Here is a 24052-nt window from a genome sequence, read left to right as displayed (position 1 = left end):
CTTGGAGACTACCCCAGGGATCAGTGTTATCCTATGTTTCCTGTACAACCTCAGTGCTGGCTTTTCCTACATCTAAGCGCTTCACTTTGCTATTCCCAAGATCCTCATGGTGCTCCCAGGGACCAGGAGCATCTATTTCCCCTACAGCCACACTGCATGGAGCAAAGGAACTATTCTGACAGATCCCCTGGGATCTGGCTGGGTTCAGCTGTAATAGGAACAACGAGTGCAGCCCTGACCAAAAAAGCGAGCTACTCTTCCTCCATGAGTGTGATGGGAAGTGGGTGTTAGGGAATTGACTGGCAAACCTTTCAACCATCCTGCTGAAGGAACTTCCACTGGAAGGGTTGTTATCCTTTCTGGTTAAGCAGAGCTGCCTGTAACTCCTTTGTCCTCATGGCCCTATTGCTGAGCTGTAACCCATGAAAAGAACTACAATAAGAATGAAAAGGAGCTGCAGAACATGGTCAGTGCCCCATGCTTAAAGGTTCATAATTCTGTTATTTGTGACACAACTTTCTTCAAACTTGGCAGGAACTCTAATCCCATTTGAAGGCTGAGTGCATGGCATCAGAGAGTCCCAAAATGGAGAAAATTCTGAATTATCAGTAACAACAGAGAGCTGAAATCTTCTGTGAAATACAGAAACTGCCCATTTGTTCACCGTTACAGAGCCAAAAATGGCTGGACACATTTTTTTGCAGAACTTTTTGAAATTTTTTTTGTTTTGTCGTGGTTTAGGAATGGTACTCCTCAATTCAGTACCCATACTAAGACTCTCCCAAACCAGATGCTGCTCTCTCACTCCCCCTTCCTCTCCCCCTTCTTGCTTTGGTGAGATGGAGTTGAGAATTGGAGCCACAAAAGGTAAAGATCGCGAGTTAAGAACAATTTACTGGAAACAGCAATGAGATAAGAAAAGGAACAGTAACAACATTAATAACTGAAGTATATAAAAGAGAGAGGGGCCCCCTGGTGGTCTAGTGGTTAGGATGTGGCACTCTCACCACCACAGCCCGGGTTCGATTCCCGGTCAGGGGACTTCCCCGGGCAGATGGAGCTCGTCAGCCCTGTAAGGCCATCCATCTAAGAGAAGGTCACTCTAAACAAACCTACGTCCTGAGGACCTCACTGCCACTGTCCGAGCTCGCTCGGCCCCGGCAGACGAACCTCAGGATTAGAGGGTGGGCTCAGTTCAGCGCACACTGTGTCTCACCTAAAAAATCCACTGCGCAGGCTCGAAGGGTAATGACCTTTCCCAAATCTTCGCTCGCGAAGACTGACCATGACAAAAGAGAGAGTGATTCACATGCAAAATGCTCACCCTGGGCCCCAAGACAGTGAACAAGGGCTTATAGCTTCCTTCCTCCAACAGCATTTTGTCAACCAGAAGCCCCATCCTTCTTCTTGAAATCCTGAGTCCCTTTCCCCCACTCCAGCAATGACATGAGGGTGTATCAAATCACACCAGGGTCCTGGCCAAAACCAGGACAGTTTTCAATAAATTTCAGCCCAACTATATCTAGAGATTTTGAGATAAAGAGAGATGGGCAGCAACTGGAAGCAGAGATCTCTCCTATGTCACTCCTGCAGCTTTGCTTGTGGAGTCATGTCCAACCCTCTGTGGTGAGTGTTGGTCCTGGCTGAGTGGTCAGCACGTAGCAGCAGGAGCTCTGCTCCACCGAGAAGCACTGCAGTAATGTGGAGGAGGAGCCACATCCCTGTGAGCTTCCAAAGGTCCCAGCGACCTTGTCCTCTCTCCCTGCTCAGAAGGTGTTTGAAAATAGTTCATTTCAACTTATCTCTGGCACTGACAAGCTGACAAGGAGGATGGTTGCCTCACAGTTCTGCATTAGCATTCTGCCAAATGCCTTCAGGACAGTGTAATTTACATGTCTATTATTTTTATGATATAGAAGATTCACAAGGAAGTGTCTAAGATTCAGATGTGTCTGGAATGGGAGCTCCACATGCTGGTTTCTTTTAAGATCTCTTCATCGAATCATAAAACACTTTTGGTTGGAAGGGACCTTTAAAGACCACTTACTCCAACCCCATTCAGTGAGCAGGGATATCTTCAATTAGGCAGGGTTGCTCAGAGCCCCATCTGATCTGGCCTTGAATTTTTCCATGACAACTTTTGAAGCTCCAAGCATGCAAAATAACAATGCATGGGAAAAAATGGGCATGGCCAGCTCACCCAGACCGGCCTTCTCAGCAGGTTCACAGGCCCTCCTGCATTCTGCACAGGGGTTTGCTTTCTAGAAAGTTTTAATATGACTTTTATCAGCAATTTGCATACTATGGGCTGCTGCAGACTGTTCTCAGTGCTCACTGCTGTGCCCTGCATTGCTGACATGGGATGGACGAGTCCAGCCATACATTCCTGCTACTCTCACATGCCAGCTCCACCTCAGGAAGAAGTGTAGAATATGTAGGTATCATGGAAACACAGAATCGTTTGGGTGGGAAGAGACCTTAAAGCCCCCTGCCACATGCAGGGACACCTTCCCTTGGAGGAACCAAGTTGTTTCAAGCCCCATCCAATCTAGCCATGAGCACTTCCAGGGATAGGGCAGCCACAGCTTCTCTGGGCACCCTGTGCCAGTGTCCAGCTACTCTCCTAGTGAAGAATTTCCTCCTAGTATCAAATGTAAATCTCTCCTCTCTCAGTGTAAAGCCATCCCCTCTAATCCTATAGGCATGTAAGTACAGAGAAATATGTATGCAGAAAATGTAGAATTTTCTACAATAAATAAAAATGTATAAAGTTTATGGGACTTCAGGGGTTTTTTTCCAAACATCCTCTGATCTCATAGACCTATGAATTGTAGCATCCCTGGACTGGAGTGTCAGGTGTTATTTGTAGATCAGAGGGTAATCATTTAGGCGGTACCTCACTTCCTTGCATACCAGACCTGTGGCCATGTCCCAGCAACTAGAGGCTAAAGAGAAAATCCTTATCCCTTCCTGGTCAGGCAATCCTACAAGAGGAGTGAGAATGCCACGGGAAGCATCACAATGAAAACATGCAGAGGATGAACAGGAGTGGGTTGCACCCAGAACATGGGGGCTTTCCCAAAAATCCAGGATGTGCCAACAGGATTTTCAGTGGCCTTTCTCACTCACCACATCAAGGAACAGCATCTGGTTCCTCTTGTGGTTCCCGTTAGAAAACACAGGTAAAAAACAATTTTGGGGGAGTTTTTCCACAGCTGTCAATGTGCAGGTGCAAGTGTTTAAAGGGATGATTGGCAACTTATCCAAGGGTAACAGGGCAAATCATGAGCCATTTGTTCAGGCAGTTCCCTGGGAACAGGAGGCAGAATTGTGCATGCACATCCCCTTCTCCATGATGTGACACAGCTGGTGTGTTCGCTCTCCTCCTGCTCTTCTCTTCCCTGCATGAAGCCAGGGTGGTCCTACTCTGGAAGAAGTAAAACAAAGGAAGGAATGGAGCACTTCATTCATCTGTGATACTTGCAAGGAGAACAAAAGTCTTGGCTCAAACTTAGAAAGTTCTCAATGCCAAGAGGAGCAGAGTTCTTGGCACAGCAGAGATTGGCACAGTCGTAGCTGGAGAAAGGGAGTCATAATAATGCCAATCATGAAGGGAAGGATGGTGCCACCTGGTAAAACATGGCAGGTCAGGCTGAAGAACAGCCCCTGCTCTTCCCTGACCCTGCAGAGACTCTGGGATCGATGGTATTTGGTGTCTTTCATCTGCAGCCACTCTGTGCTAACTCCACCCAGAGTAAGCAGACCTCCCCTCTGGCAGCCCAAAAGATACATCTGGTAAGAGGATTGGCTCACTAGGTTCTGCTAAAGAAAATCCATTCTGCACTGAAGCCCCGAGAGCCCACGAGCATCCTGTTTTTGGCATGTGAGCTCAGGGAAGAGTTAAAGCACAGCACCAGGCTTTCAGCAGAAAGTTGTTCTCCTGCCTTTCTTTTCTTTTTTTTCCCCCTCACTCTTTAAAAAAAATGCCTCATTTTCACTTCAGTGAATCTGTAGAGGCAGGAAATAACACAAAGACTCTTTACAAAGCCCGACTTCTTTCTTCTGTGGCATCTGTGCTGAAGTATCTGTGATGGTAACAGCCTCTGCTCTCTCTTCACAGGACTCAGCTTCATCAAATATTCCCTCTCTTGAGACTCTGTGATGGTGGGATTCCCTCTCCCAGCTCCATTGCTTTTCCAGTCACACTCTGAGCTGCTTACAGAGCTCAGGCAGAGAAAAATGAAAACCTCTTCTGTTTGCTGCTCCCAGGGAGAAGAAGGGGCTGTGGCCGCCTCAGCCTCCCCAGCACCAAGGAAGCCCCTCCATGGGCCAGCCAGGCAAGGGGGGGGTTTGGAGGCAGCACCATCACCCCCCGAGGTGCACTGGTTAAGTCACCATGTTCCAGGCATATTTTAAACCCTTTTGGATTGCTCTAATCTAAATAATTAATCAGCACAGAGTCCTTCTCTCTTCATTTGCCGGGAGGGGTGGGAGCAGGTTGTGCTCCCTGCGCAGCACCTCACTGCTGCCAGGGGTACCTGACACATCCCTGGCACAGCCTCTGTTCCCTCTGTGCCCCCAGGGCTGCTGCCAGCTGGTCCCAGGGCACAGACAGGTCACTGGTCCTTGCTTTGTGGGTTCATCCCACAGAGCATGGGCTTGCAGAGGTGAGGTCTCCCCATCTTTCCTCAGCATCCCAGCACTCTTGCTCAGAGAGCAAAGAGCAGGGAACCAGACCATGGGATAGCACCAGATCCTGGAGGCAACAGAGGCCACAGCAGCAGGCAGTAACTGGGGAAGATGACCCTCGACAACATCTGCTGGGACCTTCCAGCTGCCACGGCTTTGTGTGCACACACAGGTACCACACTGTGAGCCACTGGCTCATGAGAGCAGGACCTCCCTGACCACTGCTCTGGGAGCTGTGGAGTCCCATCCCCCTCGATGTCTTGGTGACTGGGAAGGGAAGGTCATGGCAGAGGCTGTGGAGCATGAGAGGCTGAACATGGGCTCTGGGTGGACCCTGTGCAGCTCCTGCCCCAGGGAGATGCTCTGAGCCAGGCATGGGAGAGGAAGCACTAGGGCCAATTCAACCCTGAAGGCAGGACAGTGTACACAGCATGAGGCTGCTGCTGATGGGCTGGCTGCTGCTGTGGGTCTCTTAATCCCTCCTTTCCCCCTTTGGCCCATTACCACTCTGGAAACTCTTCTCTCACCACTCCCACGCTGCCCCCAAACCCTCCAGGACATTGTGTTCCTGCTGTTTTCTTTCAGAAATACCATTTTCCTAATAAAACTGCTATCATTTTCACCTCTCAGTGGTGCGGACACACTTTGTTCTCCTTCAGGTTCTAATTCTCAACTTCCTCTCTAGTATTTCCACTGTAAAAATTGACTTAGAACAGCACATTTCACCTCCTCCCACAGGACCACGTAAGGGCAGTTTCCCTCTCCAGGTGGTGGAGATGGACACCTCATGAACCACTGGCCAGGCTTCCCACCCTCCAGCAGACCTGTTATGGCATTGCTCGTGTTCCACAGGCAAAAACAAAACAAGACTGGAGCATCCTACCCCAGGGCACCCAGCATGTGTGTCCAGGGACCATCTGCTCCAGCTGGGGAGAACCAGTGATGGATGCAGAAATGGATGGATCAGGAGCCATTTATGGAGAAGAGGATCCTCACTCAAGTAATGGTAGAAGGGACACGCTTAGGGGTCAGCATGTCCAGTCCCATCCCTGTAGCTCCTCCCTGCACCTCAGCAGCCTCAGGTGCTGCACTATCCCCATGGAAATATCAGCAGGAGTCACAGAGAACATGGATTATGTCAAGGCTCACTGGCCCAGCAGCTGAATTCCTGCCTCCAACCACATGTACTTGAAGGGCCAGAGTGGCCCTGGCAGAGGCAGGCACAGCATGGGGAGGGAGGGTTTTAGGGTCAAACCCAGATGGAAAAAAAAATGGTGGAAACGGGGGTTTTTGAAACCTGCCTCCTCATTGATCAGTTCTGTCTTGTTTTGAAGTGGATAAAGAGTAGAAAATAGTATAAGAAAACAAATAAAGAAAAAAGCTAAACCAAATTAATCTTTTGTTTTTCCAAGACAAATATCTTGATTTTTAGTTGATGTGAAAAATACTTGGGTTTGTGCTCACAGCTTCCCTTTGGGCTCAGTGGGTCTCCCATGGGTGACAGCAGTCATCCTCAGGGCCAGGCTGACTGAGGAAAGAGCAAGAAGAGTTTCTTCAGAAGATTTTATCCCACAAAGCCAGCGGGACTGGGCCCAGTGACTCTCCCAGTCCTGCAGCTCCAGGGTGAGCACTGCGATGAATCCCCAGGAAGATTTCCACACCAGACAGCAATGGCTCTGCAGCCAGGTGACACAGTGAGACTACCAGCTCGGGGCGAAAAAGTGGCTACAAAAGGTGCAGCATAAGAGAAAGTGTTTCAGGTGTCCTCCAAAGGTGGGACCCCAGACACAGGGGAGCAAATGCAAGAAGGAGCCAGCCACAGCCACATGCCCAAAAGAAGCGGGGTCTCGAAATGCATCCACTCGTGGTTCATCTGTACCATGAGCCGCATCCTTCTGCAACTACCCAACGCAACAACATCACAAGTTATTTACATATTTATGGAGTATTTACCCAAAACCTATAATACTGAAAAAAAATTGATCATACAGGCAGTAATTTAAATGAAAAATTGTTATTCATACATTTTCATTGCAATGTCACATGCCACAAAATATTACAGGTTCATGAGGCAGCCAGGGCTCTGCTAATAATTAGAATACATTACCTCTTTGATAAGGCATTTACACAAAACTGCAGAACCGTCTCAGAACTGCTGAGATGTTCCCAGCACCCCAATTAGAAAATGTCAGAGGCTTTTATTTATGCAGCATAAATCACACCTCTTGTCTAATTCCAGATACTTTGCACACAGCAGAACATACACATTGTCACCTCCTGGTCCCCCTCAAAGGCCTGGGGGTGCAGGTCTTTTGAGCTCAGCGCCTGTGCCTTCATGGGCACCAGGTGCTAATGAGTCTCGATGCTCAGAGGGTCTGTAGAGACAAGAGCTGTGGCAGTACCCGTGTGCCTGTGGACCCAGCGTGGTGCTCTGCAGGTGGTCCCTGGGAGATGGCCCAAGGGGATGGATGGGCAGAGGGCACAGGGTCTGTGGAGAGTAGCACCCACAGAATTAGCCAGGTCCACACCTACCCTCTCACATCAGGTCCCTCCGTCCCTCCTGCACAGCCCTTTTACTCCTCCCATGGCACTAAGGGCTGTGTGATGCAGCAGCTCCCGAGGGGTTCCTGTCCCTTCAGCCTCTTGAGGGCACTGGGGCCACAGTCAGAGAAGGCAGCAGGCACACACAGCCCCAGCACCAGTGACCTGCACAACCTCAAACAGGCTGGACCCTCTGCCTGCCCAGATCATGGAGGGGTCAGGATGAAAATAAACCTTACAGAAAAGATCTGAAGGGAAATGTGGACTCAGCACTGAGTTGCACAGTGTGCTCAGGGACAGGGCAGGGACAGGCTTTTCAAGGTGTGGAACCTGCACAAGCAGATCTGCCCCAACACAACCAGTGCTCCTCCAGGCTCTACAGTGCACCAGGCCCCTCCGTGTATCCACATTGGGCCTCAGCTCTGCTCTTCATCCCTCCTCCAGGCTGAAGCTCTATATCCTGCTGTCCTTTGTGCCATAGTCTGAAAGTAGACTACAGAGCATTGTCACTACAAGTTGTGCCTTGTGCAAAATTTTTTACCAGGGTCTTTAATTGCATGTTGCAAATGTACCACAAGAAATTTCGGGTCAGAAAGAAACAATTGCACAACTGTCCTCTTAAAAGCAAGATGCTTCTCAAACGCAGGAATAGCACTATAGCAAGAGAAAAAACTTTCCCAGTCATTCAGGAGTAGAAGAGCCTGTCTTTAGGAAGAGAGAAGAGCTGTATTTTGGATCAAAAGGATGACCCCAGGGATCCTTACCAGAAGCTGTAAACTACATCATAAAAGAGAAATATCTTTTAGAGAAGCTTACAAAAAAAAAGCCTTCCTTTCAAGAATATTCTGTGCAGCTTAAAAATGGCTCTTATTAAAATGAGTCAATTTCATAAGCATGCTAACATCTTTATTCCTCAAATGTTAAGTAGAGCATTTAGAACTAGAGAATGTATCACTGAATACCTTCCTTACATCTCAATTCATGTTTCTGCATGAAGGTCAAAGCCTCTCTGGGTGTTTTTCCTTGATATGCTCCTTCAGAAGTGTTTATTTACAAAATTTATCTGCTTCCACATGTAAGCCTCATATAATAACTCCTGTTGCCTTTGTTCTCAGTGCAGGAGAGGGAGGTGTACAAGTGTAGCAAGGCCATTTGTTGTTATAATTGGATCGCAAAGCAATTTTGAGTTCAGAACGGAGCAGAAGTGGGCCCAGCCCTGATCTAAACAGTGCTGTGGATGCCTCACCTGGCACACAGACCTGTGATGCCTGGGTTGCCTCATTCAGGTGGCAAAAAGCCCCTCAGCCATCTGTGACCTTCCTCTGCTAGTCACAGATGCTCTCATGGGGAGAGTGCTACTACCCAGTATAAACACAGCAGGACATTAGTCACCTCCAAAGAGTTGAATAGAAAATGATGTCTGCAATGAGTGATGATTGTTCTGTTTCAAAATTCTCTAAAATTTAGCTCTCTCAAATACAGTAGTTATGTTGAAGAGTCATAGAACAGAGTTTTGTCCATAAAAAAACAAAGTGCCAACTACTTTAAATTCCTGTTGATCTCAAGGGTCATTTTAGAAAGTGGACCAAACCAGAGAAGTGACAACTGAAGATGCTCTGGGGCACTCCTACCACAGGACCAGAAGCATTCAGGGTTACATTGCACACACAAAGGTGATCCATATCCATGAGCCATGCAGCTCAAAGCATCTAGCCAGGGAAAGGATGACAGAAAACACATTTTCCTTCTGGCTTAAACATCTGAATATTTTTGGGTAAGCAGTGGCCAGATAGCTAATGCAGAGAGCAGCAAACAAGGAGGAGCCCTGACACATCAGGTTTTTAATGCCACGCACAGCATTGTTTCCTCAGCACTGAGAGCAATAGGAGGTTGTCAGTGTTCTGGCAAGGAATCAGAGTTAATATATTCTCATAATGAATTTAATGGGATAATGAAATGCTGTTGTAATTGAAGGTATTAACATCTTCTCTTGTTAAATACCAACTTGCTTAGACCATGTGTTCCTTGAGGAAAGACATGAGCTAATCTCGGTAAACAGAAACAAACAGTGGGATTTAATTCGGGTTTAGGACTCTCAGTATCCAGATATTTGGTGGTTTTCAACACTACTCTTTGACTGAGTTCTTTTAAGTAACTGATTTAAATGCTTTCTTTGGTTGCATTGGATTTAACTGAGATTAATCAGCTTTGCATATGCAGATACTATTTAGATTATGTGAGATATGTAAAGATGTTTCTCCAGCCTTTGAATTTGGCAATTGTGCCTATCTCTAAGCTCCTTTAATTGTCTAAAAAGCATAAGAGGAAGCTCACCAGCAACTCCAGGATGTGCTTTGCCCCTGTTTTGCAGAGGAGAGGGACCATCTGGGCACGCACTTTTGTCCCACACATCTCAGTTATCAGTTATCAGTTCCCAGCAGAGGTAATGGCTGCAGCCACTGTTTACCATTTGTGTTCTGTCTCCTTTCCATAATAATTAGTCATGCATATTAACTGTGACTGTCTTACCTGCGTCACCTGTAGTAGATAATGGACCAATTCACTGTCCTGGTATCAGCAGAGACACTGAAGAATGCTTAGTTTTGGGTATTCAGCTATCTCTCGGCTAATTTTCAGCCTGTTTTTAAAGAAAACTATTGCCAGTCAACAAGGTGATCCCCACAAGAGCGATGGCCCCAAGAGCATCCACAGGTAGGATGGAGGGGAATTTTGACTTCACTCATCACAAATCTGCACCCACGCACAATTTTGCAGCATGGGAGGGGCACTGCATGATGATCCCAGGGGGGGCAGTTCAGCATAGAAACTTCCTGTGTGTTTTACCTGCATCCCCCAGAGCATCTGAGGAGGTCAATGACCTGCAGGTGCAGTCCAAAGCTCAGCATCAGTATGAGGAGAGCATGAGATGCAGGAGTCCCTCCAGCGGCAGATTTAGTTTAAATACTGTATTTGATTCCTGGATCAGAAGGGGCAGTCATTCTTGTAAAGTCTGACCTCCTGTGCACACCAGGGAACTGCACACAGTGACTGTGCATCACCTGTGGGCACCTGGGACACATCTCCTGAAGAGACATCTCAGCTCAGTGGAAAGTAAAAGTGAAAACTGCTGGGGAACCCATCTTTTCGCTGGATGCCTACAGGCTAAGTGTCTCCTCTGAGGAGTGTGACTGTTACAGGGCAGACCCACTTTTTGGTAGAGTGGGAGATCTGGTCTTCTGAAAGAGGTTGCTTTGAAGTCCATGGACATCACCAATGGGGTGCAGCTGCCCCACTTTCTCTTCCACTTTCCTGCCATGAACAGGACAAGGTAATGCTGGGGACATATAGAGCTCTGACATGGTTTTGTTGGAAGTTTGAGTAGGGCAGTTGGATTTGTGTCTCTGAGGGCAATTTCTATAGGGGATGATCTGGAGGCAGGGAGACAGGCTGGAGTTACAGAAGGTTTGAGCAGCTGGTTGAAGACCTTTCCAGAGAACTAAATTTCTCAATTTTACCACGGGAGGATGACTTCCTTCCTGAGATGACTTCCAGTTCATTCCTGAAAGTGTAATCCAAGCTAGGAGGCTAGTTTTAGTGTAGTATAAACATGCAACCTAAGACACTGGAATTGTTATTTCAGTTTCAAAAAGCTAAATTATCAACAAAATATTTGGAAAACAGAATCTTCAGAGTGACCTACTTGTAGCCTTCCAGTACCTGAAGGGAGCCTACAAGAAAGATGGAGAAAGACTATTCACAAGGGCCTGGAGGGACAGGACAAGGAGGAATGGCTTCGCACTGGCAGAGGTCAGGTTTAGATTAGATACTAGGAAAAAATCTTTACTGCGAGGGTGGGGAGGCCCTGGAACAGATTGTCCAGAGGAGCTGTGGCTGTCCCATGTCCAAGGCCATGTCATGGTCAGAGCTTGGAACAACCTGGTGTAGTGGAATGTGTCCCTGCCCATGGCAGGGGGTGGAATGGGATGAGCCTTAAGGTCCCTTCCAACCCAAGCCATTCTGTGATGCATCTGGAAACTGAAAAATAAATACAAAAATTCAGACCAACATGGGGTCTTGTGTGTGTGTCCAGGTCTCACAGGGACATGCTGAATCCTTATGAGGAGTTTCTAGCAGAGAGATCTCAGCAGACTCCCATGACAGCATCTTCTTCATGTCCCCACAGCTGGAGCCTGGGAGGAGAGTGGAGTGTTCAACATGCCAATGTGGACATTGCTCCGTTAGTCCCTTCTTTTTTAACCACTCTCCTCACAACCAGGAACTGCTGAAGGAGCCCAGGGATAAACGAGCTGCCTGCACCTCATTTGCAGCTCTGTAATTATTTGTTTGGGTGGCAGGCACATAGTCCATTCACTAGAGCCTGGGATTGGTCTATTCCCCTCTCTTCAGTTTAACACCATGTTCTGCTAAATCGCAGTATTTCTGTAGCTCTCTGCTTAAATAAATTTAAAAAAAATAGTTGAAAGACTCAAAAGATGCAGAAAAAAAGCTACAAAGTTGATTTAAGGGCCAGGAAGAATACTTTCCATGCAGAGATTTAAAGGCTTCAAGCTGGTTAGCTTTTAAAAAGGAAGACTGAAAGGTGACTTTGTCATTGCATATAAACACCTAGAGGGGGAGAAAATATCGTGCAATAGAGACTCTTTGACTGCACTGCAAAGGCAGAACAAGAGCTGGAAGATGAAGCCAAAAACATTTGAATTATAAATTAGATGCTTTTTTGGAAGAAGATCATTTATCCACCAGTGAAAGTGGCCTGAAGAGGTCTTCCTGAAAGATGCATTCCAATGAAATCCAAGTCACTGGATGAAATACATGATGAACCTGGTGAAATGTAATGGCCTGTGATTTACAGGTGATGATCTAACGCATCTCTCCAGCCTTAGTCTCTATGACTTTATTAAATAAAACCATCACACAAGCTGCAAACCAGAAACAAATTCCTTCTTGCCACTAACCTGAAAATGGGGAGGTGACTGGAGCTCTGAGGCACACACTGCTCTGGGGAAAGACAGATCACTGTGATGTCCAGGGAGGAGACTGGGGGAAAAAGCCTACCTTATGTCAACTTGCTGCAGTTGGAGACTGATGAATACATTGCTGAGATCAGAGATCCAGAGAAGCTGTGGCTGCCCCATCCCTGGGAGCGTCCAAGGCGAGGTTGGACGGGGCTTGGAGCAACCTGGTTTAGTGGAAGGTGTCCCTGCTCATGCCGAGGGGATGGGATGAGATGAATTTTAAGGTCCCTTCCAAACCAAAACAGTGTGTGATTCTGTGATCTTCAGGCAGGTTTTGGAGGTTTCACAGCACCTGATGCCACAGACCCTGGTGCAGGGGAAGGCATGGATGAGCTGAGGATGGGCAGCAGCTCAGCAGTGCCACAGCCCTACTCAGGAGCTGTCCTGTGGGCAGAGGCAAGGTAGAAGGACTCCGGTAAGGCATCCAACAATGCTCTTAGCTCAGGACTGAGCAGTTTTAGTGGTGCAGACTCTAGGGACAGCTGAGCTCAAAGGCTGGTGCACACCCCACGGTTCCCAGATTGAACAAGTGCCAGGATCACTGCATTTTAACAAACAGAACCCAAAGCAGTGGCATAGTGTCTCCTGCTACCTCCAGAGCAGGTACAGAGCTTGGCAACGACTGACCACCACCTACCCTCTTCTCTCTGCACCCCAGAGTGAATAAGACAAACTAAGCCAGCAAACCCCTTCCCTGGGTGGTGGCAGAGGACGTCCCTGTTATCCCATCCTCTGGAAGCCACTGGTGTGCTTAGTATTCACAGCACAGCCCAATTATTTATAACAGATATTTTTCATTTTGAGTTTCAAGGTATAATAAGGTGGTTATAAAACTGATTTAGGAATAGAAAAGTTTGATTATAAAGGGAAATTATTCGAAGGTTTCAATGGAAGGAATAAGTCGTATGAAATAATGGTCCTGTTGGAGGGAAGAAATGTACTGAATAAAAAGCCTTTTAACTGTTCCCTTGCCCCATGCACAGCCACTCCACCAGCCCTCATGTTATGACAGGAGAGCTGAGGTTTCCCAGGGGAAAAGCCCATGCTCCCACTGTCTCTGAGCCTGTTACAGGGCAGGGAGGGCAGGAGGAAATGAGCTTGACTCCCAGCAAAGGGAAATCTGCACAGCAGGATCTGGAGTGCAGGTTAGTGTGAGGGGAAGGACAGTTGTATGAACTTTATGATACAACACTTTGCCTTAGAAATTGATATAAAAGTGATGGAGTGCCCCTGGAAGCAGCCAGCAGAGGAGACAGAGGGCTCAGCCTCCCAACACACAGAATGGGAAGGAGGAGTCTGGGTTGGAGGACAGGAAAACCCTGGTGGAACCTGTTTTTCTCGCATCCTGGTGAACAGCATCTCCTGAAGGGTAGAAGAGGGAAAAAAGGCATTCCCACCCCTCCTTACACCAAGGGTCCCTCTGCTCAGAGCACTGGGTTGGGTGGGCTGGTGCTGGGACTGGCAAAGTCCGAGACACTGTCCAGGCCCAAATGAGGTCCCTGCTGTCCCATCTCCCAGCCTGTAGTCCCCCATACCTCATTCCAGCTACACCAGGGCTGCTTCAAGGTTCTTTGCAAGTGACAGATCAGGATTGGATTACCCCATAAATCAAATTTTAAATATTTGTTATTAAATAAACTGTCATTTTAACAAAAAAAATGTTGTTTACTTACCCTGTGCATGGAATCAACATGCTATTCTGCAGTGGCTTTAACCTTCCTGACATGGGCCAAGTCCTGGACAGAGAAGACCTCTGCCCTGATGCTGGGAGAATCTTGCAGTACCCAAAGCCCTAACCCATAGCACCTTCATAGAAACATTGAATCATGGAATGGTTTGGGTTGGAAGGGACCATAAAGCTCATCTCATTCTATCCCCTGCCATGGGCAGGCACTCCTTCCATTAGACCAGGTTGTCCACGCCCACTAGACATTCATCCTGCAAAGCTATAATGGAAATGTGAGGTTGTATCCCTGTCTTCCCAGCCTGTGTGAATGCATCCAAGAGTGCCAAGGGGCTCTCCTGGGTTGGCACAGAGCTGGTGACAAACACGGAGATGCACCACAGCTCAGGATCACTCATTCCTGGACCCAAGCAGCCTTTCCTTAACCAAGGGTGTTTGCAAGGAGAAAAGCAGTTTGGTTCAGCCCGGCTCCTGAGGACTCTAGTTCATCCAGAGGCTGCTCCTCTAGCCTTTTTCTCTGGGCAGAGCACCCAGGTTCAGATCTGGCCCTCAGGCACGAGTTTATTTCAGCAGTCTGGGCTCTGGATGCAGCTTCTGCAGGCACAACAGCTACCTTCATGAGTGCCAGGATGACAATAAGCAGCAACAGCCAGCAGGATGGGTGTCCACAGCAGTGCAAGAGAAACCAGGGAGTACGAAGCTGTGTCAAGAGATGTTTAGGTTGGATATTAGGGAAAGGTTCTTCCCCTGGAGTGTGGTCAGACACTGAACAGGCTCCCCAGGGCAGTGGTCATAGTCCCAAGGCTACCAGAGCTCAAGGAGCATTTGGACAATGCTCTCAGGGACATGATGGGACTGTTGTGGTGTCCAATGAAGGGTCAGGAGTTTGACTCGATGATCCTTGTTGGTCCCTTCCAACTTGGGGGATTCTATGATTCTATGAGCAATACAGTGAGCAGGACTGGGAGAATTCATCTCACCTACAGTCACCAGGCCCATCAAAGCACACTGGGAGCAAATACCAGAGGGTGGAGCAGGAGTGGGCACAGGGCTTGAACGCAGTCTGGGAAACACCGCTGCCAGGAGCAGTTCTCCAGCTCTTTGGGATGCAGATAACCTCAGCAACTTCCCACTGGGAAAGGAGACAGAGGATTCACCAAAGAATAGAAGTCAGCAGGACTGTTATTAGACAGAGAAGATAAAATTGCTAATAATGAGGCAGGGAAGACAGGAGCAGAAATATTTATGTGCTGTGTGGAGAGGAGCCTCAGGACATGCTGGTGCACCACGAGAACCGTGGAGTGTTTCCTGCGCCGCTGCAGAGGGTTCAGTGCAGCCTTTCTCTGAGAAGGACTTGCAAACTAATCACACCAGAAAAGGCACCCCCAGCATCCCGTGAGCTAACAAGGAGATATCTGGTCTTTATTAATTTTGACTACATCAGAGACAACAGGGAGCTGAAGGAGTAGGGGGAGAACATTGACATTTTACTTTGCTGCGCCCAAAGAATAAAGTAGGTCTGTAATCTGAAATCAGTCACAGAATGTGGGCTGCATGGAAAAGAACTGTTGCTTTGGAGATAAAATAGACGAGAAGCACCAACCCTGGCTCAGTGAGATCTGACGTGCCCGGCACCAGCAGCACTGCGGGTGCTCCCGTCATGGGTGTGCAGCTGCAGCTCCTCACCTTGCCCGTGCTGGGTTCATCTGAGGGAAAGCACTGTCTGGGACCTAGACAAACAAACATTAAACATGGCTCTTCACGGGAGAGGGAAATTAAAGATATGATAAATTCACTTTTTAAAACAATCAGATCTCCAATTCCCAGTATTAGACTCCACTAGGGAGACAATGAGGGTTCAGGTTAATGTGACAGATCGGCCATTTTGGGGAAATGAACACATTTATTTTAACTATGCTGACAGGCAAAATTCACTTTAAATTACATAACATGGCAATTCGTCTTCATCATCCATTAGCTGGGAGTACCTAAGCAAAAAACTGTCATCAGAGAGGCAGCCTACACTTGTTTAAAAGTTCAGGACACCCAACAGGTTTTGTGCTGCAGGCATAAATGTGCTCTGCAAGACGAAGTGTCATGGTGCTGCTCAGTGCAGAGCACTGGTGAGGGCAGGCAGGTGCCTGCTCACCTCCTGGCCCCAATACCTCTGTTGGATCATCTCCCACACCCACCTGATCCACATGGGTGAACATCAGGCATTGTTGCCACAGCTTGAGCAGCAGTTTTGCAAGCACCTATAGCTGTGGTGGAGCTTGTCAGAGCCCTGCCTCTGTATGAGCTTAGGTAAGCATATACCACCAGGTGCTGGTGACATCAGGAAATTTTTAAAATAGTTGTTGAATTCAGGAATTTGAGAAGGTTTCCTTCCATGGCGTGAGTCCTATCTGTGGCATCTGGACTCCCTTTTTTCCCTCCAGTGACCAAATTATCCAGTCATGGAAATCCTTTTACTCGGCAAATTGTGACTGTTTTGTCGAGAGTTAAAGCTGGGTCTTTCCCCACATCATTTTTCACTTCCTCTCTCCCTGTGTTTCCTCCTTCTCAGATCTCTGTCACAGGCCTGTCTTTTATCAGAGACTCAGCAAGCCCTCAAAATTGTAGGATTGACTCTTGTCTCCAGATCAATTGCCAGTAATCCTAAGATTTTGCCTTCTTTGTGTGCCCTCTGCTTAAAAGCATATTGCTCATGGCGTTTATTTTCTATATGGGCTGCAGCACCCCTCAGTTTTCTATACCTCAGTTGGATGCACTTAGCCTCTTCTGCTTGATTTGTCTGAAAAATGTGAAACTCTTGAGGAGCTTGAGAGCAAGCAATTGCCAAGAAAAACTGCCTTAAAACTTTTCTTTTTTTCCTAGTAGCTCTTTGTTGAGGCAAAAAGAGCAGGGAAAAGTACCTAAGCATTCTCTGGTTTGAGCTTTTTCATGCAGCTTCAGCGCTTGTGAGGCTCTTAATTGCACATAATTTTTGGTTTTGCAACAGGAGATGAAAGATGGTGAGTGCAAAAAAAATTCGAAAGTTCAAAAAAGTTCTGAGCCTGAAGTTCAGCAAAGGTTAAACACTATTTGGTGTCTGGAGAATCCTCCTTATAATCTGAAGAGCAGAGCCCTAGAATAGGTGGTCAGAGAAATCCTCCTAATCAGGAATTTCTTACTAGTCTGTCGGGTTAGCACCCATCAAGATGATGCATTTTAGAGGGGAGATGGAGAGATGGGCTCATTTAATCTTCATTTTGTGTTTCTATACTCTATTTCATCTGGCAACAGAAGTTTACAGAATCCCTGTCAGGTGTGTGCATTCAAAGCCGGGGAGAAAGGGAGAAGTTCTTCAGCTTTACATCAATATTTACTGAATGAGTTTGAGAACAAACATCACTGAAGCAGGTTCAAGATGCTCCATGACTTCCATGCCATGTGCTATGGCTATTTCATTTGAGTGTGTCCTGGTTTGAGCTGGGTAAAGTTCATTTCTTCTCAGTAGCTGTTCTAGTGCTGTGTTTTGGATTTGGAATGAGAACAGTGTTGATAACACACTGATGGTTTGGAGTTTTGCCAAGCTGTGTTTCTTCAAAGCCAAGGACTTCTTTTTCCTTGTCTCATGGTCTGCCAGTGAGGAGGTTCATAAAGGAAACTGGGAGGGAGCAGAGCCAGGAAGGGTGACCCAAACAGAGCAAAAGGATCTCCCACACCATGGAACATCATGCCCAGTGTATAAACAGGGGGGAGTTACTGGGAAGGCAATGTGCTGTGTTCAGGAAGGGAGGTCTGGCAACAGTCAGTGGGTGGTGAGCCATTGCACTGGGCGTCACTTGTTTTTCCCTTTTATCATTATTATTATTTACTCTTATTATTGTATTTTACTTTATTTTCAATTCATAAATTGTTGTTATCTCAACATACAAGTCTCACTCTGATTCTACTCCCTACTCCACGGAGTAGGGGGGCAATGGAGAGGGGGTTGAACAAGTGGCAATTCATCTCCAGCTGGGCTTAAAACCACTTCAGTCCTTTTCGGTGCCCAACCTTTTTGAGGCCTGAAAGGTTGGAGGATGGTGACATCACACTCTACATGCCAAAAATGGCCCTGGGGGGCTGAGTTCATTGTAAGGATCAGGAAGGATAATCACTGAGTCATTAAATGGTTTGGGTTGAAATGGACCTTAAAGCTCATCCTGTTCCACCCCCTGCCATGGGCAGGGACACCTTCCACTAGCCCAGGTTGCTCCAAACCCCATCCAACCTGGCCTTGGACACTTCCAGGGATGGGGCACCCACAGCTCTCTGGGCAACCTGTGCCAGGGCCAAATAAAGAAATAGTATCTGGTGAAAAGCAAAATGCTGCTCTTGGCAAGAGTCTTTTCAACCCCCAAAATCACGTTACTGGCTGTGACTACTGATTGGGAAGAGGAAGGATTGGAAGGGGTGGGGAAGAGGGAAATAAGATAACATAACAGAATAAAATAACATAAAGAAAAGGTAACATAAATAAGGAAACATAACGGGGAATATTAGAAGGGACATAACAGGGGGGAAACGAGTGGGTGGTAAAAAGCCTGGGCATGGAGAGAGTGTGTTGGTTGCAGAACGGTATTTGGGTCCTTCAGACTTAAAATAAGCCAGAAATATCAGAAATGCTTTAAAAGGTGGTCCCATTAAATAAATCAGACCTTGTCCTCCCTGGACTACAGACACCCCTTTTCTGACCCTCTTTGCTGAGCTTGGGTGCCTCAGCCAGGAAAGGTCCCTGCCAGGCTCCAGGCTGTCTGGGGACAGCCAGGACAGATTTTTCCTGAGGAAGGTTCCCCTGCCAGAGGGCAGGGTTAGATGGGATATTGGGAAGGAATTCTTCCCCGTGAGGTTGGGGAGGCACCGCAAATGTTGCCCAGAGAAGCTGTGGCTTCCCCATCCCTGGAAGTGTCCAAGGCCAGGTTGGACGGGGCTTGGAGCAACCTGTGCTAGTGGGAGGTGTCCCTGCCCATGGCAGGGGTGGGACTAGACAGGCTTTAATGTCCCTTCCAACCAAAACCATTCCATGATTCTCTGATCAGTGCTTCCTAAATGAGTCACTAAACTAAAACCTTCTTTGCTTTTCTTGGTTCTCTGCTGACACAAACACTGGTGCAGCACCTGTTTTGCCCTGGAAAGGGTCAACCACAGCCCTGCATATCTATTCACTAGATAAAGACATAGGAGCTGGATAGATAGATAGACAGATGCATAGATAGATGCATAGATAGATACATACATATGCATATATATACAAACACATACATATATAGATATGGATATATAAACTTTTCTGTGCATATATATTAACTTCTTCTCTGCACAGACACGGAAAGATACAACCCTGGACACATGTGACGTGACCAACCCACCAGTGTTCCAGAGCATAGAGAAAGGGGAGACATAGCAGGGGGAAGGACAGTGGGGCAACACCTACAGCAGTGGCTCAGCCCACGTGTCTTGGCAAGGTCCCTGGGGTAAGCACTGAGGCCCTGTAAAGAGACACAGAGGCTGAAAAGTGAAATTTGTTCACCTCCCAGACTTGAGGCAGGATGCAGGTGCCTCAGGCTCACATTTGCCTACAGGATGACATTTTTTGACTGGGTTCTCAAATGGCTGCAGATATTTCTGCCATCCTGAGCCCTTCTGGAGGTCACAGGAACATCCAGCCCACCTTAGCCTCTGGAAAGACTTAACAGTAAATATCTCCTCTTTCCTTGCTCAGGGAAAGATGTGGACCTTGACTTGGCTGAAATCTCTGAGATGGTTTGGAAGACTGATGGGGAAGGAAAAGGTCTCATATGAGCAGCAGACCCACCAGAATCCCAACGGATGGGGTTTTTGGAGGTGCCCTCATTGCTGATAAATTCTGTAGCCAGCAGCAGAACATGACTGTATTATCAAAACTGGCAGGTGAGCTGGTTGCACAGCACTGCAAGTACGAGGACGGAGGTTTCTCTCCCAGACTTTGACAATACACCAAGTTAAACTGCCTGGCTGAATAGGAGTTGCTATCCTTCAAATCAGAGCTAAAATAGAAACACTTACCCCTCATGGACATTAACGTAATCAAGATGGCAATGCCTAACCCAAACATACTCTCTCTGTTTGAAGCCATTCCTCCTTGTCCTGTCACTACAGATCCTTGTAAATAGTCTCTCTCCATTTCCTTGTAGGCTCCCTTCAGGTACTGGAAGGCCACAAGTAGGTCACCCCAAGAAACAAGGTAGGGAAAGTAGAAACTCACCCTTGAAGTTCAAACAAACCCCATCCTGTGCAGGAGCACACCTGAAGATGTACATCACATGGTCCAGGAATAATCTGTCCCAGCCAGCTCTAGCAGCACCTTCCTTGGTGAGGCTGGTGGAGACTTCTGCTGGGCTGGGCTTTGCAGTGGAGCTAAAAAGAACAAGACCTAAACCTGGGGTTTACTCATGCCTCACAGTTCCTGTATCTGTTTTCTACAGTTCCTCTCATATGATATCAATCCTCAAATATTTTTCCTTTTTCTATATATTGATTTTCTGGCTTCTGCACACTTACTCCCAAACTACAAGAGTTCTGCAATTTCCTTTCTTTGGAGGTAAACCTCTGGACAGTTCTTACCCAAGGTAAAATTTTCATTCACAGTTTTACATCTGCTTTCCATTCTACTCAGTTTTGCTCATACTTTTGTTTCTCTGCAGGAACTTTCTGTTTCTTACTTAGCCCCATGGGCTGAGTGTTTCTCCCTGAGCCATTCCTCTCTGGCCCAAGCTGAATGAAATGAACTGACAGCCAGCAAGGAATAGTAAGACAACAAATTTGTAAGATAACTCTCAATAACACCTTTATATAAGATGGTCTGGCATACAGTCACATCAAGCTCTGTCTCATCACTGGGGATTCCACCTGACCACACCAAGGGAAGGATTGCTGCAGTCCTGCCCAGCTGGACATGCTGCTCTTCTCTATCAAATCCAATGACTCCTCTCCGTCAATTCCAGAGAGATTCAGTAGCAGCTCTGCCTCCACTGGCACCATTCACAGCTCTGGAGTTTGGTGTCCACCCTCCTGTATCAGCCCCTCACAGCTCTGGCAGGACCATGCCGTAAACTCTCAAGAAGTGATGGTTAACCCTCAGCTAAGCTGAACATCTAGAGGGTACAATCCCGGTGGAGTATCTACCCAAGGGAGTGGCTGCAACTCTCTGAGGGGAGGTTCTTCCCCCAGAGGGTGGTTGGGCACTGACCAGGCTCCCCAAGGCAGTGGGCACAGCACCAAGGCTCAAGCCAGAGCTCAAGGACTGTTTTGACAATGCCCTCAGGCATATGGTGGGATTGTTGGGGTGTCTGTGCAGGGCCAGGAGTTGGACTGGATCATCCTTGTGAGTCCCTTCTAACTCAGGGTGTTCTATGACTCCACGATTCTATGAGAACAAGTTTACTGTCTCCACTCCTTAGGGGTGGCTGATGGGTTTCCAGTTTCCTTACATAACAGATCAAAAGAAGTCCTGTGGCACAGGTCTCTCTATCCAAACACATATGAAAAGGAACAAAGGAAATAATCACTCAACCTGTGGAAAACATAAGCTGAGTTACTGCATGGTGCAAAAACAGAGTGGCAGAAATTACACTGCCAGAGACCTGGGAGGCAAAACTCACCAACACACCTCCTGCCAGGTTTCTCCCATTGGGAAGTTTTGGTGGTGAAATCCTCACACAAAAGAAAATTTTCATATTAAAAAGAAATAGAGTGTCAGAAGATGTAATGTGCAAATTCCAAGTAGATATAAAGCCTCCTGTAGAAGATGAAAAATTTCTGGCTGCATTTTTGCATTTTTCCTGGGATGGCACAGCGAATAACTGCAAATGGCACGTGTATCTCTCACTGCACAGCCAAGCACAGCTCACTCTGCTGAGCATGGCCACTGCCCGGGGCACTGGGGCAGTGCAGGGGGCTCAGTGTTTGCCAAATGCCCTCCTTGGTTCGGACCCCCTCAACAGGAGAGACTGAGCATTCTTCCTTACCTCAGCATTTCCTCACGTTTCTTCTCCCCCCTGGACACTTTATATGTGTCCCCTACAGACACCACAGATGAGCTCCCTAGTGGTAACCAGTCACATCCAGTGTCCCGTACAGAACTGGGGACTGGGACTGTGCCTCATTGCGCCTGAGGGACTAATAGAATCTGAGGACTCACCGTGTGCAGTTCCAGGCCCCGTGCTACGAGAGGGATTGGAGAGTGTCCAGAGAGGAGAACAGAGCTGGGGAAGGAGCTGGAGCACAAGCCTGATGAGGACCAGTTGAGGGAGTTGGAGGTTTCAGCCTGGAGAAAAGGAGGGTCCATTCTACCATCTGCAAGGAGACTGTAGCCAGGTTGGGGTCAGTCTCTTCTCCCAGGTAACAAGTGACAGAACCAGGGTAAATGGCCCCAGGTTGCACCAGGGGAGGTTCAGTCTGGATCTTAGAGGAAAATTTTCCCTGAAAGGTTGTCAGGCACCGGTACAGGCTGCCGAGGGCGGCGGTGGAATCACAATCCCTAGAAGTGTTCAAAAAATGTGTGGATGTGGCACTTGGGGACATGGTTTAGCAGTAGCCTTGTCAGTGCAGGGTTAATGGTTGGACTCGAAGGTCTTAGAAGACTTTTCCAAACTTCTGTGGTTCCATGTGTAATAACAGTAAGAGACACCACCTCTGAACATCATGGATCGGCACTCCCAGCACTCCTGACGTGTCCTTGGAAAGGAGAGGTCCCCACAAAAGTGCAGAGGGCCAAAAAAGCCTCCACCTGTTCCCACTGCCTTGATATCTCCACGGTCCCTTTCCTTTGAGACCAACACATCCTCCTGCACAGCCCTTGAGAATGCACAGCTCACACATCCCTCACATGTTGGACTGAAGTAGAAACAGGAGTCACCTGTACCTGAGGTGATGGACAAACCTGCCCCAGGGTCAGGCCAGCACTGAGCCCAGCCCAGAGGAGGGCTCCAACATTCCAGCAACTTCCCCTTCCAGAGATGACTGAGGACGGCAGAGCCTTGAGACCCTGAGTTCCCTGGGTCTCTCCTCCAGGTTCAACATTCATCCATGGTGAAGGAATCCATGCTTCAGGGAGCAGCAGGGATCCTCTCCAGCAGAACCAGAGTGTGGGCAGTAGGAGAGTGCTCAACAGGTAGCCAGCATGAGGTCAGTTCACGTTTCAGGGTGACATTTTTTCTCATTGTCTGAAATCTTGGCTGCACTTTAATTGTTAATGAGAGATCAATAGCTGGAACTTGTTATACATGTAAATGGAAGGAATGTGCCAAATATCTTACCCCACTGCTCGTGTCCAATCATCCCTGCAGGAAAACTGGAATACAGAACGCTCCAGGCTCCTCTGCTGCAGGGGAGTAAAGGAGTAGGGACTGGTGCATGAGGAGCAGTTGTGCCCATCCCAGGAGGCAAAGCAGAACAGAGGCTGTGTGGGATCCCATGCCCTGGGGGCATAGCAGCTCTGAGGACATAAGATACGTGACCTCAGCCTCTCTATCAGGTATCAGAAGGAAGGTGTCAAGGGCCTTTGCAGCTGGACCATTGCAGCTGCTCCGGGAGTTGTCTGAGCCTTGGGACATCAGAAGGGAGCTGAGGTTCAGTGATGATGACTGAGATATTTTACATCCATGGAGTATTTTAAATACTGTGCATTCCTGACCTCTGTGGTCAGATCATCTATGAAGCAGAAGTAGAAAAGGTAGAGGAAAAAAGACCAGTGAAGTTCGCAACATGGGGCAGATTCTGCTTGGAGTTGGTTAAACAGATTAGAACTTGTTATCTCGGGAAAAGTGGCTAAGGTGGATGTGACAGCAGTCTGGAAATCTTGTTAATACAAGGAGGGAATGGTTTGTTTTACTACAAGGAGTAGGAGCTGTCACAGAGTGACCAGAGATCAGATTTTTAAAAACCCCAGATTTAGGTACAACACACCATTAACTGGTGGGACCCAGGGCCATAAGATGCTGGGGAAGATTGAGGATCTTTAAAAGGGGATTAGGTAAATATACAGAGGGTAGGAATACTGATTGTCATTGGAAATGTAGTCCAATACTTTGTGCAG

This window comes from Pipra filicauda, unplaced genomic scaffold, assembly GCF_003945595.2.
Source record: "Pipra filicauda isolate LSUMZ 115617 unplaced genomic scaffold, ASM394559v2 scaffold272_size1030459_pilon, whole genome shotgun sequence".
NCBI lineage: Eukaryota > Metazoa > Chordata > Aves > Passeriformes > Pipridae > Pipra > Pipra filicauda.
This window is presented reverse-complemented; position numbering follows the sequence as displayed.